At 41.4% G+C, this 21,530-nt stretch overlaps 1 long non-coding RNA gene across 1 annotated transcript; it reads left to right on the forward strand.

Moving 5' to 3' along the window:
- The first annotated feature begins 8,141 nt into the window (after window positions 1–8,141).
- LOC109301006 lies at window positions 8,142–21,101 on the forward strand. The gene is made up of 3 exons (XR_002098402.1): window positions 8,142–8,245; window positions 8,831–8,833; window positions 21,090–21,101. It is a non-coding gene; the product is annotated as an uncharacterized LOC109301006 (long non-coding RNA).
- Window positions 21,102–21,530: the final 429 nt, after the last annotated feature.

Raw genomic sequence — 21,530 nt, forward strand, 5'->3', positions numbered from 1 at the left:
GTCAGGCCACAGCTGGAGTACTGTGTCCAGTACTGTGCGCCCCATTTCAGGAGGGATGCGGACAACATGGAGAGGGTCCAGAGGAGGGCCACCCGCATGATCTGGGGACAACAGGGCAGACCCTACAATGAGAGACTGCGGGACCTGAACCTGTTCAGCCTTCACAAGACAAGGCTGAGGGGGGACCGGGTGACTGTCTATAAACTCACTAGGGGGGACCAGAAGGGTTTGGGAGAAGCCTTGTTTCCCCTAGTGCCCCCTGGCATAACAAGGAATAATGGCCATAAGTTGTTGGAGAGTAGGTTTAGATTAGACATCCGTAAGAACTACTTCACAGTCAGGGCGGCCAGGATCTGGAACCAACTTCCAAGGGAAGTGGTGCTGGCTCCCACCCTGGGGGTCTTTAAGAGGAGGCTTGATGCCTACCTGGCTGGAATCATTTGAGTCCAGTTTTTTCTCCTGCCCAGACAGGGGGTCGGACTTGAAAATCTACAAGGTCCCTTCCGACCCTACTTCTATGATGCTATGAACTGGATGCCAGTGTCACTGCTGTTTTAAAAATAGTTTGACTGACAGACAGACAGACAGACAGCTGGAGCCCTATCATGGCTGTATATATTTTCTTAATAAACAGGAATCTCTGTACATGCCTCTCCCCACTCTATACAGCACTACAGCAGCAACATGTTCCTAGAAAGTGGCAAGACCTGGAGAGACCCTGCCTGCATTAAGCAAGAGGGAAGTAGGAATAAACAATGGCACACACATATCCCACTGTTGCCACCCATGGTATAGGCCTTAGTGATAAAGACAAGAATGGTGCTACTCGCCATATGTAGACTAATCCAGATTTTAGCTCAGGTGCTCTGACTGGAGTGGAAACTTTCTCAGCCCTTAACTGAATCTTTAACAAAACTTTTGTCTTCCTCTCTCTGTCAGGATATGAACTGTATATATGAAAACCAAAGAGTTTGTAAAAATATAAAGAAATTTTTCACTTCCTCTCAACTAATCATATTTTACCTCATTGGTATTTGATGGAAAGACATCCCAGAACTGCTGGGTAAGATGTGACACTGGTAGCGATGGATTAAGAGTAGAAAGTTAAAATCTTAGGGCCTTGTTACACAGTAAGTTTAGGCAGATTCTGGACTGGCTGCACACTAACACCTTTAAGTGACTTAAAGCACTTGTTATTTGGTTTAAAGTTATGCCATTCCAGGGCAGGACTATCTCCAATCCACCTAATTTTATTCCTGTCCTATTGCCGTGTGGGTACTTCTCACAACTATTCCACTCAATTTAAATTGTCCTGCATCTCCAGGATTCAGCAACCCCTCCTGACTCTGGGTGAGATGGGACAGTGTAGCAGCACACAACACCTCACCCCCTGGGGTTGTTGGTCAGAGACACACCCAGAGCATCCATTGGCTGCAGTGTCTCCTGTTACCACTCGGACCCACTCTGCTCCTGCTGGTGGTGGCACAGGGGTGGACGCTGTCTGAACTCTGGGAAAAAAAAGGATTGGGCTCCTTGAAGCTCAGGCAGTGCCCAGTTGACCAGGACGCTGGCCAGTAGGGGCACAGGGGGACAAGATGCCAAACAGCCAGGTGTCACTTCAACTTTGAGGGGTCCAATCCTTTTTTTTTCCCCTTTGGAGCCCACCTCCCCACCCCAGGGAGTGCAAAAGGATCCTGTCCCATCCTTCCCCACATAAGTGCAAGGAGACCCAGGTTTCTAGGAAGTAGCAAGTACAGAAGGAATTCCCCCTTCCCACCCCCTTTGCCTGCTGCTGGCCAAGAGACCCAGGCTACTTATGCCCAGGTAGGGTGTCCTCAGCTCCCTGCACATGTTAGGGAAAGACCAGCTTGTTGCTCCCATGGGGCAGAGTGTGTGATCCCCAGGGCTGCAGCAATCATTGGGATGGGGGAAGGAAAGGTGTGGGGGGGAGGAAAGGTGTGGGGGGGAGGAAATCCCCTCCACACTGCTTGGAGGGAGCAGCAAGCCAGTCCTGCTCCTATGTCCTAGTTCTGCTCCTGCTCACCAAGCCTCTAGTGGATTTTAGCTTTAAAGTGTGACTGCTCCACTAAGCCAAAAAACCTTTTTTTGGCTTAAAGCATAAGATCTAACAAGGGCCAGTCACCTATTAGACACCTGAGTGGACTTCAGTTTGATCCTATTCCACCTTCCCTAAAAAAATGCCAACCCAAGATGCAAAGGGGGTTCTCCCCTTCTCCTTCCTCCTTTTTGTGACTTAGTTTTACAGCTACAGTGATGTTGCTGTAAAATACAATAGTCATGTTATCAAGTTTTCAGGGGCTTAAGCAGGGTGGAATAGAATTGCAATGTGGAACCTAATAGGTGGAATAGGGTCTGTGTGTGAGGGTCATTGGCACTAAAGATCCAGGAAGCACAAGTCAGAGGAGGGAGGGGAAGCCTGAGAGACCAAGGGGAGCAGCAGTCACTCAAGAAGTAGTCTGGAGGCCTCAGTTTAACTCCATATGTGACCCACTGGCTGCTAGTTGGATAGGAACTTGCTGTAAATGTGCACATCTAACACACTACAGATTCAGTGAGAATAAGACTGTATTAAACTCCAAGTGTGGTTAGGGCAAAAAGCAAGCTACCTTTCTCCAGTGTTAAAACAGAAGATTGCTTACAGCTCTCAACTGTGCTAACCAATGTAGCTTTAAGTTGGATAATTTAATTTGGATGAAATTACTTTAAAATTCGAGACCTGTTATGCTTCTAAGGTATACCAGTGATTGCCACTTAAATAGCAACCTGAAAAGAAGTGAACACAATTTGCCTGTTTTATGTAATCTGTCTCATTAATAACAAGGAAGCCCATGAACATTTTATGTTTCAGCCCATCTCCCTGAGGAGCCAGCTGCTATGATGGCCCTACTGAGAGTTTTTTTTATCCCCTCTTAAACTACAGAGAGGAATTTGATTAGGGTCACATGATGTCAACTAGATTTATTGAACCAAATTAACAACTGTGTGTCCGATTTACTTGTAGCCATAAGTTAGTATTTAAGAAAGTGACATATTGCATAAACAGATTCTGAAGGAAAAGGTCAGGTCATACTCTGAAGGACAGATTTTATGATGATTCATGAATATATGATCCATTCAACAGAGCTGGAGTAGGTTGCACCACTCTTGGGGCCCAATTCTAATCTGGCCTTAGTTTTAATTTGGCATGTTTCCATTTATTTCAGGGCTATTACTCCTAATTTACACTAGTAAAAATGAAACCATGACAAAGTCTATGTGACTTTTTCAAGTTATGTTAGTAGTGTCCCAGCCCTTAATTTTCCCAGTACCTTGTGAATGTCCATTATCCTGCCACTTATATCAAACACAGGTTCTCTCCTAGGAGAATATATTACTTTGTGGGTCAAAAAAGATCTAGGTTGCTCAGCAAATTTGGTTCAGGATATATTCTAATGTTCACCTCATCAAGAAGGATTTCCCTGAAATAATGTCCTTCTAATTCCCACATGGCAACAAACCACATCCAAGAGCTGACAAGAAACCCAGAAGTGAATAATTAGTTGGAACTACATTTCTGTTCCATCCCAAGTCTGAACTCTAACCTGAGGTTTTGACATTTGCCGTAATTGGTAGGTAATGCCATAATTTCTAATAAAGATGGGGTTTTTTTAATCCTCTAAGGAGCTGTCATAATGCAAAATAACACAGGCAATAATTGCATGGATTTCATGCAACTGAATGCCTCATCTTTTATTAATTTTGCTAAGTGTTAAACAATTTAGGAATCTGGTTGCTTCAACTTCCATTGCTTTCCACTGTGAGGCAACATTTAAAAGTCTAAGAACATGTTAAAATGTTTTTTTTTGCAAAATTTAGTGAATGGTTTACATAAATTGCATGGAAAATTCAACAGCTGAAGAAGTTAAAGACTGTTCTGAAGAGTTATTATGCTAAGTTTGGAGACCAAATTCAGTAAGTGAAGTGTGAAAGAAAGGGATTTAACATAGTGGGCCCAAGTTTTCAATTTTTTGCATGGCTTTTTACACCTGTTTTTCTACATTCCACATTGCAAATATGTCACAGAACCATACTTGTGCTTTGTTACTACCTGTAGATTTTAGTCCTTTCGCAAATGCAAATGTTCAGTTCAACTTTAAGAATGGGCTTACTAGGGATGCCACATGATATAATTACACAACAACACACCACTCAGAGTGGATTGTACTTGCACAGCCCCATGGTTCTTCCCCTACTTACAATCCAAGTATCCAAGGGCTTACACTGTTTAATATCTTTATCAATGATGTGGACATTGGTGTCGGAAGCGGGCTGGCCAAGTTTGCTGGTGACACCAAACTCTGGGGTAAAGCACCCGCATCTGAAGACAGGAGGGTGATCCAGGCAGATCTTGACAGGCTCGTGAAATGGGCGGATGAGAACCCGATGGTGTTCAACATCAAAAAACACAAGGTTCTCCACCTTGGGAGGAAAAACCTGCAGCATGCTTATAGGCTTGCAGTGCTCCACTGGCTAGCACTACAGATGAAAGGGACTTGGAGGTCATGATTGACCATAAGATGAACATGAGCTTTCATTGTGATGCTGCGGCTAGTAAAGTGAGCAAAATGCTGGCTTGCATCCATACATGCTTCTCAAGCAAATCCCAGGACATCATTCTCCCATTGTACTCGGCCTTGGTGAGGCCGCAGCTGGAGTACTGCATCCAGTTTTGGGCTCCACAATTCAAAAAGGATGTGGAGAAGCTTGAGAGAGTGCAGAGGAGAGCCACGTGCATGATCAGAGGTCAAGAAAACAGACCTTATGATGAGAGGCTGAGACCCATGGGACTCTTCAGCCTAGAAAAATGCAGGCTCAGGGGTGATCTGGTTGCCACCTATAAGTTTATCAGGGGTGCTCATCAGGATCTGGGGTAACATCTGTTCACCAGAGCTCTCCAAGGGATGACAAGATCAAACTGTCACAAACTCCACCATGACTGATTCAGGCTGGACATAAGAAAGAACTTTTTTACTGTCCGAGCCCCCAAGCTTTGGAATAGATTGCCACTGGAGGCAGTTCAAGCACCCACTTTGAATACCTTCAAGACACATTTGGATGCTTATCTTGCTGGGAACCCATGATCCTTGCTGACTTCCTGCCCCTAGGGCAGGGGGCTGGACTCGATGATCCTCTGGGGTCCCTTTCAGCCTACATGTCTATGAAATCTATGAAATCTGTTCTCTTTCTAAACCTCCTGTGCACTGTACCGAGGGCTCCAGGAAATTTTACTCTCTGAAATGCAGATGTGGTTCCCCGCACTACCTGGCCTTCATGAATCCCACCCTCCTGTTTTGTGACAGCAGACTGGTTGCATTGTATCCCCACCTCGCCATGCCAACAAGAGAGACCCTTAATGAAAATGGAGTCAAATAAAAGCCAAATTAAATTTACATGTTACTCCCGTATTGAAAACTACAGTATCCTTAATGACAAAATTGCAATACTGCTTTGGCAGATACAACACTACACACGTCCAGTCTTTGGTTTTGTATAAAATGTAGCTTTAAGTAGAATATTAGTAGCCAAGGAAGTCTGTTCTTAATATCCATCTAGGGAGCAGAATTTAAACACTGTTTTTAAAAATCTCACCCACATGCAACTATTAAAAATTCAACAAACAAAAAATTCAATACCTTGCTTAGATTTAAAATAAAGCTTAGAAAAGGCACTTTTAGGTGCCCAAGCACCATTGACTGTACAATATATAAGATTCCATCTTGGCAGCTTTAAAATCATGAGTGCCCCAGGAATGTTTTCCTATCTGCCATTGAGGCAGACCCTCAGCATTTTCCAGAACCATCTCATGCACGTGTCTTCCAGATAAAAAGGCATTAAATCCAGACTACTTTGGACCAAAGGGGAAAATAAAAGTTCCAATATCTTGTAGTCCTGAAGGGGAGGGCCCAACCACATAGCTCAGAGGGGGTCTCCAGCCAAAGGGCAAGGCCCAGGGCGTGGGAAAGGAGAGTTTCCTCAGAAAGCAGAGTCCATTTAGGGATGTGATAACCAACACTACAGAGACTACCAGTCATATAGTTCCAGTGATCTGGCCTATTCAGTGAGTGAACCACTAGATTCCAGACAGTCTCCATATGTTTTTTAAAGCACAGCCCCAAGAAAAGTTCATTGCAACAGCCTAATCCTGAGGTAGCAAAAGCCTGGGTATTGGTGGAAATCACAGCTAGGTCTTTTATGCATTTTAAAGCCTTGGCAATTCCAAAAGATCTTTGCAACGAAAATACTGTTTTTACTGACTCCCCACATCAAACCATTTTTCACTGACCACAACAAATTTTAATACTGCTACATAACATATTCATAGATTTTATGCACTAATTGTATTTTGTTGTGGATAAAATACCTGCATCTGAGATGTGCCAAGAACTGCAGGGCAGCTGGTTCCCCGAAAGAGATGAATTTAACCATCCCTTGCTAAGATTTATTTTGTGTGTTAGATCTGATTAACCATGAACACTGAATGAAGCCACTGCTGGATGATATCAACAGGAAGCTAATCAGATCATGCATGGTAGTGACTTTAAGCTTCAGAAGTACAATGCTGGATATGATAAACTAGTTCTCACATTTTCTGTGCTCGTAGTAAGGCTATTGAGTGGCAAAAGGAAAAGGCTTGTATGAAAAAATGCATTGCATTTTAGGACATTATAAATACAGTTCAATAACACTGTGCATAAATTTTGGCAACAAGATTTCATGCATCCTAACAAGACACAACAAAGATTATTATTTTCTGATTCTCACAGAGGGATGCTGTGGAAACAAAGGACTATGGATGGCAACAAAACTTAGCATCAAACAGGGAGCAGCAAACCATCACAGCTCCTCTCCTATGCAGTTCCACCAGTGACCTGGAGTTTCAGCACAAGAAGGCTTGCTTAAAGAAGTAATGCCAAAAGTTGGGCAGTGAAGCTGGCATACTTGAATCAAAGAAGAGCAAGCAATTGGATCAGAAGTGTTGCCTCTCAGCCCTGTGTTCTTGGGGAACCCTGGCATAGGATGCAGCCTGTCTGACTTGCAAAAAATTCCACCTCCCTCCCCTCCTCTACCTAAACAAAACACTGATTAAGATGCAGTGGGAGATGCACCTAAAACCCTCCAGATAAGGGTGACAAGAGTGAAACAACTGCCCTAGGTCTCATTTGCATCCGAGATGGAACCAGATGACAACTCATTTACATGGGAGATGGAGAACAGAAAGCCTGAAGCAAAGACTTCAGTGAATTCTGGGATCAGAGAAGCAGGGGAGCACTGCATGATGGGGAATCTGTGCTCCAAATGTTAACCAACCCACATGTACATACACTCAGCTCAGCATTTATCAGACCAGTTCTAATCTGGATTTACAAAGGACTTCCTCTCCCCCGCCCCCCCAAACACACACACACCTCTAAGCAGAAGTAAAGTTTAATAGGCATCTCGGCCGTACATTCCCCGGTCCCACTACGGGAGGCCTATTTAAACTTGATTGACTAAAACTCTGTTGCTGGGTTAGGGAATGCTGAGGCAAAGAGACTGAGTCAGAGGGGGTATGGGCAACATTTGCACCATGGTAAAGGGTTCATCGCAGCGTCCAGCCTGTTGGAGCCCTGACCACAAGTGTTGTCGTACTTTTCCCGGGATGACTGGTGGAAATCCTCCCCACCCCGCAAAGGTTATGAACGCTCCAATAATTGCTTTAAGTCTGTTAAAAGACTATAGTAAGATCTGGAAAAGTCATGCTAAGCTGAGGCTTGTTCACAACAAGTAAAAATCCAAAACCCTGATACTGCAAGCTATCTATTGTTTCTGAAGAAACCATGAGATATCCCATGCAGTATATCTGCTATCCATAGGAATTTCAAGCTGCCTCCTAAGTGTCTGGTTACTCCCTAACCTTATGTTTTTCCTGATTATCAATCAGTTTGTTGAGGTGTTCCAAACCAGATAACCCCTTGTCAAGAGAAAAGACAATGATTTACACTATTGAGAATGCTTGAAAGAAGCTGAACTGAGGGTATAAAAATCTTTAAAAAAGCAGCAAAAGTGTGTGTGCTTCAAGAGGGGAAGTCTTTTTAACACCATCCACTATTGTTCTTGAAGAAGCTGGAGGAAACAGATCATCTCCCTTCAAGGATTGTGCTAAGAACTTTACCTGTCAGCATTGAAATCCGAGTGCCTTGGACTAGTGAGATCCCAGCACTCTCTCTCTTTCTCTGTCTTCTCTTTTCTCTCTAGGCATACATTTCTGAACCTGAACTGTATTAGTTAAGCTTGAGCTAAGTTTCCCCAAATACTTAGTGAAACCAGGGTAGTATTGTAATTGTTTGAGTTTGTTTTCCTTTGCATGTCTATTACTACTAGTACCATTATATATTTAATATATTTAGCAATGAATAACTTTTATAGTCAAACTAGTAGTAACTGGGAGTATTTTTCCTTCTCTACTTTCCTTCCCTACTAGCTCTGCAGCAGCACTTCTTTTACCTAAACTAAAGATCCCATGTGAAGTTCAAAAATACTGTGGGGTGTGCTCATCAAGAGGCTAAAGATTGGGATGTGCTAAGTTTGAAACACATAAGGGGATCAGCTTGTACAGGCTGATTGACCCAGTTTGGCTCAGACATGCCCTAATGAACTGAATGCTGGCCCATGAAGGTGTCATCTGGACACCCAGCCAGATTCAAAGGTATTCTGTTTACCTGTGTGCTTGTGTCTGACTGCAGTTTATTGTTGCTCTGATGAACTGATTCTTGGCATATGAGGGTGTCAGCCTGTCCATGCTGATCAACCCAGCCGGGTCAGGCATGTCATGTTAATCTGTGTGTCTGTGTGTATGACTGATTTGGTGACTGGAGGAACCCAGCTGCCTTGAAACTGAGTCCTGCAAGATAGCTCTATTGTGGGTGAGGACTTGCAAAAGGGAGATATACAGCTCCGTATAGAAACACAGGTAACACAAGCAGCACATTGGTAGAATTACCAAAACCCTAGAAACATATCCCTAATAAATGAGCACACCCCAAGGTGATGGGTAAATCTAGTAACAGAAGGGAAAGAAACAAAGGCCTTGCTGCTTGACAGAAAGAGGTGGCATCCCTGGTAAGCAGAACCAGATCATCCACAGGGGCTTGTGTCTTTCAAGCCTTTTCTCCTGTGGATATTCTGGGGTTTGTAAAAGCACTAGGGGACTGAGCTAGAAGAAAAGGCAATCATACATACATACATACAAGAACATCTTCCCAAAGTTCTCTTCCTGACCAAAATCATCGAGTTGCTTACTATAAATGGGCATCTTCCCTGTAACACTGTGTACGTGCCATGAACTCACCCAGTTGTAGGATTGACTTATGTCCTGAATAGCTATTTTCCTGAAATAGATTTACTAATGTAGAGTTTTGTCTCTATTATAGCTAATTTCAAGATATGTTTAGATTTATCATGTTTACATTTGTATGAACCTTGGTATTTTAGATGAATTCATTTTTATATTTTGATAGTATGACTGGAAATAGTCAGTGGAATGAATGTTTCTGAAATGTCAGACACATCCACAGACCAGACATAGCTATTCACACTTCAGAGAGAATTCCACTCTGTGAAAGATGCACCCAGAGTTACTGTATTTATTGACTAGCCAGAAAGATGGCACTATGTATTTGGGTAGAGGCACCAATCCCAAACAAGTATGGTTTACATTTCAAAGGGGAAACCCTCAGTAAGGGACATCTATTCTCAGGAGACAAACACTTGAAAAGAATATCATGCATAGGTTGATATTTTTCACTCTGAATGGAATGACAGAATCTATATCTCCCTTGAATAATTGGTAGCCAAGGAAACTGGATTAGCAATCTATAGGTCTGAGAAGATGTAAATATTCCTACATTTCTCAGATAAAATTATAAATTGGGAATACAACCTGTCCTGAAAGAGAGATGTGTATCAGAGGGGAGGAAGTCCTCAGGATGATATAGACATGCTCCCCAAGAACTAAGGAATATATACAAGTAGATAAGGTTATGGTACCTAAGAAATGCTGGGTAAGGCATATATTGACTAAAGATTCCTATCCTTAGGATGACCTGTACCCCAGCTGTATTATGTAGCACCTCATGCAATTGAGCCCTGTTCTCAGTTGGGACTTTCAGCTATTATAGTCAGGTACAGTTGTGAACCATGGTGGTTTTACTGTCTGGGTAACCTTCAGCTTCCACCTCTCTCCACTATTCTACTTCTTGTCCATGGAGAACAAGCTAAGGTTTCCCCTTGAGATAACGCCTTAGCCCAGTAAACCTTAGTTCCACTTGTCTCAGTCCAGGCTTTGCAGCTCCAGAAGAGCTTGCAGCTTATGAGAGATAACCTATGGTTTACATAAAACTATATGTTCCATCCTCTGCAAGAGGCAAGCCTGAAGCTATCCCAGTATTGCAAGGAGAGGCTTCTTCCAGGAAACAGTTCCACTGGTTAGAAAGAGGAGCTATGTTTCAGTAAGAAATTCAATGTGAGATCCTACTCTTAATTTGTATGATTATTTTCCATGTATTCTGTCACTACAATATACAATTGCTTTGTGGTATTATTTATCTGGCCAATCTAATACAACTTTTTGCTATTTTATTTACCTTACTGATTGCCTTTGCTAAAGGTGAGTTTCAGAGAAGTTGATACCATCAGTGCCTACACCTCCCTATCTACCTACAAAATGAAAAAAGACCCAACAGAAAGAAAGAGGGTAAGTCACCTGTTTTAGCTCTAAAAGATGGGGAAATTAACCTTTCAATAAATAAATCTATTTATACACATCAGATCATTAATCATCATCATCAATTAAAATCTCTGCCACAAAGCAAATCCCTAAGACCACTGGTATCTGTGCAGACAATCAGCTAACAGAATGCAGGGTTTAGTCTGCTGAATCTTTCATGCAGTTGACATCTGAGTTCACTGGGGCCTCGCCTTTTGCAAGGGCAAATCAAAAAGCAAGGGTTTCAGGATTAGGCCATATCAGGTTCTATCTGATACAAGGCCATAAACATTGGATCCCCCAGCTCTGTTATAAATACCTCGGGCCTGATCCAGTGCTAGGTCAAACCAGCCCATCTCCTTCAGTGTTCCATGGCAATTGCATCCACTTGCATTACAGAAGACTTTGTTCCCTTTAGTTTAATAAATGCCTCAAGAGAATTACCATTGCTTTCCTCACCTCAGAACAGCTGCATTTATAGAGAAGTGGGTGATATTCTGTTCCCTCTGTGGGATAGAATGATTATATAATTTACTACTTTAAGACTTTGGACCCAAATCCTAGATTAGCCCTAATGTTTTTAATGATCTGGAGGATTAACATCCTGGTTGCTGATATTATTTCTTTAATGCACATGGTTTAAAAGAAATCCCCAAAAACTATCAATTAACTGTGAAGGACTAACAGTCAATACAAAAGGCTCTTAATGGCGCTGAGAAAAAAAAGAGGAAAAAGAATCTCTGCACTTTAAGAAACAGCTTCTGAAGACTAACATAGGAACAGTTGGTACAAAAAAAGAATTTATGGTCTTCACATGACCATGCCAGGCCTAGATGCATAGACTTTACTGCTCTGACTTCTTCCTGGCTGCCTCCATTACATGGAGAACTACTCGAGGACTTACAATTAATGTAAAGGAGTTCTACTGTATCCTTATGTACCACGTTTACAATAACAGAGAAGTGTGAGGACAATAAAGTTACAAATAAAAATATCCCTTGTTACACAACTTGCTAAAATGTTTACTTTACAGTTAGGACTGCCAGGCTCTGGAATGGGCTCCCAAGGGAGGTGGTGCTCTCTCCTACCTTGGGGTCTTCAAGAGAAGGCTGGACAGATATTTGGCTGGGGTGATATGATCCCGGCACCCGTTCCTGCCTGGGGCAGGGGGTCAGACCTGATGATCTGTTTAGGTCCCTTCTGATCCTAAATACTATGATAAAAGTTAGCTTTTCAAGGTGGGTGATGTAATGGCTGGCTAATATCCTGCAGATGTCAAAGCAGCCAGTGTTTGCACTTCCTCTTATGGCCACACTGGGAACATAATGCCACTGTACTCTACAGTATTAGGTCACTTTTAATGGAAACAAGACCAAAAGGCATCCTGGCAAGAGAAGTCATTATTTGCAATTGCATTGTAGGTTCAGTGGGTGTTTGTACAGGTGACAAAGTCACGATGTACATGTGAACGAAAATTTCCCTTTGTTTGGTTTAATGGCATCACATATTACACATACACAAGTTTTTGGTGTTTTAAAAGAGTCTGCATCATTGGAAACTACACTACATCTCAATACAGTTTAATGTGCAACATTGCAATGCTGCAGTCATTAGGCAGCCAGGCTGGGCTGATAGCTTCCCCAAACCAGCCCAGGTTTCCAGCGCTCCGCGCACCATCCCCACCTTTTCCAGCCTCCAGCACACCCAGCCACCTTCCTTTGCTACTCCACGGGCATGACAGCCCATTTCTGGGTGGCCCCAGGCATCCTGCCAGCTGCAGAAGCCTGCTGAAGGCAGAAACAGCAAGGGACCTTATCCTTTTTTTCTGCAAAGCCTGCCTGCCTCTTTTGCGGCCAGGGGCAAGATGACAGATTAACAACACAGATTAATGCTCCCCCTCCTCCAAGCTGCAGGAGAGGTCAGAAGGCTCTGCCAAAAAAACAAACAAACAAAAAGATTGGGCCCCTCACTGCAGCCACCAGGACAATAATGTATATGAAAAACAAATACCCACTGTTTCAATTAAAAACTCACCATTTCAATTTCGAGAGCATAGAATGCAACCCTAAAAACTAAAACCCATCACATGAACAAGCACCCAGTATTTTCAACTGGCGCAGAGCTACGACACTTGTGTTTAAAAGCTGGTCTACATATCTCTTCCTTCTCATGAATGATACCTCTTTTCTCAGATGGAGGATGAAATAGATCAGTGATATAATTACTAAAACCAGTAAGGAATTCTTTGTAGAAAAATGTTGGGCTGGTCAGTACAAACGTTTTTATAATAATTTAACATATTTGGCAAAACCTCAGTTAAGAATGTTTTCCCAACTCCAGGATGGCATTCCCTAGACTGTTGGTCATTTAAAAACAAGTATTCCTGTGACTTTTGTTTAAAAACTTCTGTAATACCCACACACATTTGGGGTTATGTATGGTAAAGTGTGTTCTTTTGGTTGTTGTATATTGTGTTTTTTATGTGGATGAGATGGCTTAGTATATGGCAAGCTGGAGCCTGTATCTGGGCAAAGTATATAAAATCCTCTGGCCTCACTGGTCAGAAGCAGCAGATGGATTGGGAGAAAGATTGGCCTGTGGTGCTCCCTGGCTGGACTCTGCAGAAGCAAAGATCAGCACTCTACCACTTCTCCAGGAGCAATGAGGGGCCCCTTGCAAGGCAGGACCCCCACTCTCAAGAAGCTACCTGCAGTGTAGTGAACCCAAGGAGCAGTTCAGGACTCTCTGATGTCGGCCACCCTCTCCAGCCCATTACTGAAGGGCAGGTAGAGGGGTGCAGGCCCCAGAACCACTTGTTGGAAAGCCCCGAGTCCCAGACTACCTGGGTATGGGCGAAGCTTCCCTAAGAGGTGCCACCTATAGACTTAGCTCTGTAGTTGGTAGTGTTTTAAAATTATATTTAATGTTTTCTTTTCTTTTATTCTCTGTAATAAATTTGGGTTTGTGTGTGTTTATACTGCTTGCAAGAAAGGGGGTTTTGCTTACATGGGATGTCCCAGAAAATTTAGTGTTCCCAGATTTTCTGGATAGGGGCTTGAGCCACAGGTACCCCAAAATTTGAACGTGGCCCTTTTTTTTGCTGCCAACTGGTATCTTAGCAGAAGGGTTACAATTCAAAAGGTCTTGGGTTCATTCAGATGCAGAAAGAGACCATTTCTGAGCTCTCAAAAATGTTTTGCAAGACATGAAAGGTATTTCTTGCCCAGCTCTAATCTTTGCTCTATGTCTCTTTGAATTCTCATTAGTCTTTTACTAAGATTTTTCCTCTCCAGTAAAATCTACACTGGTAGGTGTAATTATTCAGCCATTTAAGCATACTATTTATTTATACCATCCCTCTCTGGATCCAGTTTTAATGAGTTGAGATGAAACACTTAATTGAGTCCCATAGACAACACTGGTGGTATCCAAGTTGCAGTTCAGCTAGTGTTGGACCAGGCCAACAGAAAGCTTTCATTATTGTGTTTGCATGGTATTTTTTCCCAAATTCCTAGTACAAATCATTCTTTGATGTTTGGAAAATCTGTTCAACTAGACAGGTTTTGGTACAAGGGCAACAAACTGATGTAAAATTAGTTATATTGCTTTTGGGGGGCAAACAATGAAAAACTTGTTTCATATGAATTGTGCTCCATTGCCCCTTAATTGGTTCAGGAGCTTAGCCTTAGAGCATATGCCTTTTGCAATGAATTAGGTGAATTCTTCAGGGTATTTAGAGCAAGCATCTACTGTGGCTAAAACATGTGTCCCAAAGACACCCACAGTAGATTCACTATCAATGGGGAGTTAGCCATTTCTAAAGAGGCAATGGATTATGTTTAGATTTTTACCACATTTGCCAACAACCTTCTTCATTTGTGTGTCAATCCATAGCCATCACACAAACCTTCTAGCAAAGGGAAGGAGGGACAATTCTGGAGTTTAGTTAATTTCTTATTTATTAACCCAGTTACCCAAAAGGCCTTCATACGGTTCTTGAAGAATGCACAGCCTAAGCATCATAAAAATAATCACTGTAGAGCTACATATTAGTCAACCTTAATGCCAGAAACCAATGTTTGATCACATAGACCTAGTCATTAATTGTAAGATCAATTCATTAACCAACAGTATATCCTGTGTGGTTTTGTGCTGTATTATAGCATAGGCAAGGGAAGCATTCAATTTGTGCCATATGGAACATATTGGATATCTCTGGCTCCACTTCTTCATGTTTTCCTGCCATTTTTTGCAATAGGCTTAACAAACCTTCTGCAATCTTGTGTTGGTTGGCATTTGTATCATAACATAAAATATTCTCCCATCTCTGCAATCATGCCACAACCATTATCAATGATTCTTTCTTTCAGTCAGAAATTCAGATTATTGGTTTATAATCTTCATCAGAGTAAAGAGTTTCCCATACAAATATTGTTGAAGCTTTTTAATTCCCCACATTTAACTTGGAGCCCCTCTATCAATTTAAGCATAGGTGTGTTTTTCTAGGAAAAAGACCTAGAAAGAAAAGTAAGAAGTCTTGTAATAGAAGTTTCTACCATACATTATGTCATTGCTTCTATTTAAAATGGAGAAGTATCACAAGCTACCTTGAAAGGCATAGGGGCACTGCCATGGAAAAGGACATTTTTGGTGCTAGGGCTTCATCAAAAGCCTTGCAACCAAAGGTAAAAAAAAATATGTCTGTCTATTGTGAAATAGTTTGTTCAGAGAACAAAAGAATAGATGTATTATGCAAGAGAATATGGTTGCATCAGCCCATCCTCTAAATAGAACATTTTGTGATGGGAATACCTTAAGAATAATTATTAGCATTCTTGTACATTAAGCAAATTGACATTGTAAAAGTCATTGTCAGTCTTGTTGCAGTATAACAGAAACTGAAACATTCACATATGCTTTTTTCGCTCTCTGCTTGCATTCATCCAGCCTCCCAAACACCATTTGGAGTTCCTCAAGTTTTCAGTCATCACTATCTCCCGTGGCCAACAGATCATCCCAGTAATACTGAGTGCTAGGAATGTCCTGTTGTTCCCAGTCACAGCTTGCTGCCAAAAAGCAGATGCCAATGCTATATCAAACACTTACTTTTTACATCAAAATAAGCCTTGTTTGAGTTACCTCTTATCCTGGCATTCACTCTCTATTTGTAGAAGAGCCGTGTGGCTAAGTGAGTCTTGAAGAAACACTTGCTATCAGCTAACAAGGCAAAATAGATCCTTGTCTCTCCATAAATGATGTCAATCTATATACCATATCAGGTCAAAAGTAGCCTTGAAAGTCAGAGATAAGAACAACCCCCAACTTCTTTATTATTGGCACACTAAGGTGCTCCATTCACTCCTGTTCACATGCATTGACTCTGGAGCTAATCCAAGAATCCTGTAAAGACATAAGTTGCTGTATTGTAAAAAAGTTAGTAGACAGACTTTCAAAAACATAGGAATTTCTCTGTTTACAAGCATAGATTTTGCTCTTTGAGGTTCTAGCACCTTCCCAAAACACATTGGTTAACTTGTTTTAAAAAGTTCAGGTTATTTTCTTGAAGCCTGCAAAGATTTTGTATTTTAGTACTGCATTTGACTCTTTCAACTTCATTACCAAATAATTCATAGCTCTCCTTGTTTCACAACACCAAGTTTTAGCATATGCTATTTATAGCTGTGTTACCTTTACTGAAAAAGCTCTTAGGGGAATGCAGATTTCCTCTGTAAATATTTTTAGTGGTACTAAAATCTTCTACTATGTCACTTTCAAACAGCTTTTTGATAACCCTGTGAAAATGTAGAAAACTGCAGACCTTGCATCAGGTTCAACTATATATCACTCCTTCCCCTTTTAAAGCAAATTAAGTCATATAATATATTTTTCCTAAATGTAAATTTTGTAGACCGGTGATAGCATTCCCCAGACTCCATGTTAACACCTGGAATCCTCATGTACGGCCCTTGTGAGATGGCTGTTGAGCTTTTTTGCAGTGACATACATTTTTTTTTCTGTGCACTGCAGTTGGTGTTTGCACAGAGTCTGTCCTTGGACATACAGTTTAGTGCACTGACAGCAAATACCTGTTGTCCATCTAGCAGCTACAAGGCCTAGATTCTGCAGCACAGACTTATTTAGTGCACTGGTAGGTCTCTAGCATCTTTTGTAACTATCTCCACAGATACAGTGGAGTCGGTGCACATTTTTGAACCAAATCAACTTCTGTCAATTGTTTTTGGATTGCTTCATTTTGTATGCCTCCAAATTGGCAATGGTCTGTTAATTTTCTTAAATCAGCCACATATTCAGAAAATGTTTCATTTCCTTTGATTCGCTTTATAGAAAGCAAAAACATTCTGCATTTGCCAGGGGGGTTAGGAATAGATGTGTCAAATGGTTCATCTGCAAGCTTAATAGGAGCTGTTGAGTTACACAGGTTATAGAAGTTTAGCACCCATTCCTCAGCAAAAATGCAAACTTTATCTCCTCTGTTATGTTAATAACAAGTATGAACCCATTTCCCCCAAGCAGAAGGACATCTTGTAACCTTGTTTTTCTCAACAACTGAGCTTTTTCCTTGTAGTCTCAGTAGCTGCAGACTGCAGTTCCCATTTCTGTTTCCCCTTAGACCTTTCTTTGCTTTTTATACAACAACAATGGCAAATGAAAAGACACCACCACAACAGAACCACAGAGGCAGCAGCTAAGTCCCAAGTAAGCTTACTAACAAGACATGTGCAAACATATCATGCCTTCATCTGTAGGTTTGCTCAAAGTAGTTTCTGGTATATTCTAAATCACAAAACACTACAAAACACCACTAGAGGGCTCTAGTAAAGGTTATACTATCTTATCCCTAGATTCTCTAAGTAACATCTAGCTTTACCAAAATCACAGCATCAAATCATTCTGCACCCCAACATGGGAAAACCCTGAGCTCCAAACTGCTTTCTGCTAGGTACCGTTTGTACATTCTTTTGTTTTGTATTACAATTGTTGTTGTCATCATTGCTGTAGATATTGTAGCAACATCACAATTATTCTGTAAGCTTTGCACATTTTTTTTGACCTTCTAGCTCCAACAAAAGGACAATTCTTTCAGTGGCAAAACAAGCACCAGAGACAGGTGCATCAGAAGTTTTATGGAAAAGTTGGCAAAATCTACAAAATTTAGCATGAATATTCTAGGGATTGATATATAAACAGAGCGTAAGTTATAATATTGCTAATATAACCATAAGTTGTAGCATAACATCTGTGTCATTCCTAAACATTGCTACCTGATACAAACATCGTCATTAAATGCAGCTACTTTGAAACAACACGTGATTGTATTATCCAAACAGGATTCAGACAGATTAAGTGATTAAATACAAAATGTAAACCTGGCCCCATATCTTTAAACACAAGCACGTTCATAGCTTTCCTTATGTAAATGGCCTCAGTGGCAACAAGCAAGGATGATTACTAGAAACACTGGTGTTCATGGACTGGGGGTCTTCCTCTCAGAACCTTTGTCAGGATATTTTTTTAAACCACCCTTCTTTTTTGTAGGTTACAGGTGTTGGTCTCTGTTTTGTTATATAACAACAGCAGCAAAAAGTTGAGCAGAAATCCAGAACAATTATATGCAAGCTACAAAAATACCCACATTTTTATTTCAGCACATGTTTAATATTTGATCCGATATGTGCAATAAATGAGTTTTATTGCATGCACTAATTAATTTCCATTCACAGATATTTATGTGTGAAATTAAATATTTCATACATTCATTAATTTTATAATTTTAGAAGCTAGCCACTCTGAGGTACACTAATCAACTTTTCCATTTTGTATGAAAGCTAATTCTTTAATGGGCAGTAATAATTTTCTCTGCATAATGAGTCATAATACGTGTTCTGAATACCAAGTTCTTTAAATATAGACCCATCTTTTCATCAACTTCACCAATATTGTCTTGCATTTTTGTTCACTGAAATTGATTAATCCCTTCAACATCCTCCCCTACTTCAATCTTTAACTAGATCAATCAGATCCAAAAATGGGTTTGCCCTAATAAGTTTCTCATTTTTATTATGCATTCATTCCACAGTATACTTGTCCCCTGTAAAAGATACAAGCATCTCATTTGAGCAGTAATGGTGCATCATATCAATACCAAGGTGGTCTTCTGGCTCAAGGTATTGAACAATGAATTGAAAAACATATGTCCTTGTGTGATCTTGGGCAAGAAACTAGAGGACAGTTTCAAAAGCACTCTGCACTGGAGTAACTCAATTTAAGAGAATTCAGCAGAAGCAGACAGACAGATGCTCTGAGCTGTTCAGAACAATGCCTTTATTCTTTGTGTCTCAGTTACTCACCTGTGAATTGGAGATCAAAATATTTTCCTTATTACACATTCTCTTCAAACACTCAGCGCTTCAGTTAAATGGTGCCAGGTGATGCACAAATGCAGTATGCTGCATGTAGACCATCCTGTAATCAAAACAGAGACAGTCTTTCAAAATTCCGGCTCTCATTATTTGAAGATCTAGCCATTTACTTCCATGAAATGGAAGCTGAAGATCTGGGCTGCAGCAAATTATAAATAAATATGTATAGTAGTAGCTGTACAAGTCATGTACATCTGAACACCCATAAAAGTGAAAAAATGGCATGGTAGGTATAAGGGTAAGAAAGCAGGGGACTGGAGACTTAATCTAAAACAGGATAAAAACAACAAAACAAGCAAGGATGTAGTGTCAGTTGAGGCTGAAGCTAACTGTTTCATCTCAATCATATTGCATCATATTTTTCAACAGAAAAGTGTCAAAGAGGAAAGATTGTTCACTCAAAGAAATTAAAACTGACTGTCATACTGGGGACTGTATTCCAAGTAACCCGCAACCTTCCTGCGGCAGGGGAGGCGGGGGGACAGGACTCTCAGTGTCCTTCACTCTCATTCATTTCCAGTGATAAATTTGTTTAACCCTGGATTAGAAAATGAAATGCAACCTCCATAACCTAACAGATGGGTTTCTACTACTCTGGGGTAGAATTTTTTTAAAAGTTTCTTCTGCAAGCTCTCCACCTGCTCCTCCAGCAAGTTGTCACAGGGACAATAACATGGCTAATACAGAAAGCTTCTCATTGAGATCAAGCAAAATATTAATGTATGCAAAAAAACAAACAAAAAACAAACAAAAACAAAACAAACAAACAAACAAACAAAAAACCAGACCAAGCTGAATACTGGCTGCAGTAAGGAGCGTCTAAGAATTTTGTCTCCCAGAAGTCCAACACTTTGAGGTTCATGTATCATCTGTAAATAAGCAGCTGATGCAGAACTGCCATGACATCCCTTCCATTCAGTGGTAGCAATATCCACATTACATAGCCTGCATATTCCACAAAGAAATGGAGCTAAAAGACAAGCAGCATGGGTTAGAAGGGCATATGATGGGGATTCGGGGGACCAAGGTTTTATTCTCAGTTAAACCAATGACCTACAACAAGTCAGTTTCCCTCTATTTCCATTTTTCTTCACACAATCTTTTTTTACTTGGACTATAAGCTGTTTTGGACAAGGAACTGTCTATTGGTAGACACATTACACAAGGAGGCCCTGTGGATTCTAGAAGTTGTCATAATACAAGTAATTAGAAAACAGAAAGCAACATATAAACACTGATGTTTTTCTTCCCAGTGTAGCATTAGTATTGGAGGAACCACTGAGTACTGGTAATTGGTGGATCCTATGACAAGCACACTTTCTCCATGGAAGCCACAGCACGAAACTAAGCAATTTGCTCAAGGACACACAGGATGTCAGTGGCAAGGCAGTGAATAGAACCTGGGATTTCCAGGCTCCAGGTCATCACCTTTACCCTGGGCCACCTTTCTCCAAGAGGATCCCCAGCTTAGACACAGCACCACATCAGAAGCTTTGAAGAAGCTTCCAGCAAGGAATACGTGTGTGCTCTCCCCTCTATTCTGTCACTGGTCCTTTCAGGGACAAGAAAAGACCAAGTGACTTCTATCTCATCTCAGTTTTACTTCCTGGCTGAGTTTCACACCTGAGCATCCACTGCTGCAATTTCCTTCCACACACAGCCTTCCCACAAGAAACACCTGTAGTCCTGGTGCTGATCAGCACTATCTTGATCTTGCCCTATCCTGCTCTTCCTCCTTTCTTAGAGAGCTACCAGTAACCCAAGTCCCTTTGGATGGGAGCAGCATCTTTCATGTGGCTGCTTATTAAGTGTCACCAAAGTCACGGATCTTTCAAGATGCGAAGGTCTCTTCATACCCCATGCAACCTTGGGCAGCCTGAGATGTTTGATAGGTAGTTCCTCTGCTGCCACCTGTTACCCCAGTTCCCAGAGCCCCTCTTTATTTTGCCCTATCCTCCAGCTGGTGCTACCCAAGTCTCTTTCAAGTATCTATATAGCCCCAGAGATGCATCCTTCAAAGTCCACAATGGCTCCACTGGTCCTTTAGGAGATGCCTTTAGGCACAAATCACTCTTCCAGCTAATAGTTATTAGGGCATTTAATCTGTCCTCAGTCAGTCTTCAGGCTCCAAGACTCCCTCCTTCAGTTTTCTGACCATGCAGAGCTGTCTCTTCATAAGAAAAATCAGAGGCACTACTAAGTCTTAGGTCATCACTGCCCTGGGCATGCAGCTGTCTGACCTTCTTGCCTCTTGGGCAGACTGTGGCTCCATCATTTCCCTTTGT

This window comes from Gavialis gangeticus, unplaced genomic scaffold (genome assembly GCF_001723915.1).
Source record: "Gavialis gangeticus isolate Ggan-Ray unplaced genomic scaffold, GavGan_comp1, whole genome shotgun sequence".
Taxonomy (NCBI): Eukaryota; Metazoa; Chordata; order Crocodylia; family Gavialidae; genus Gavialis; species Gavialis gangeticus.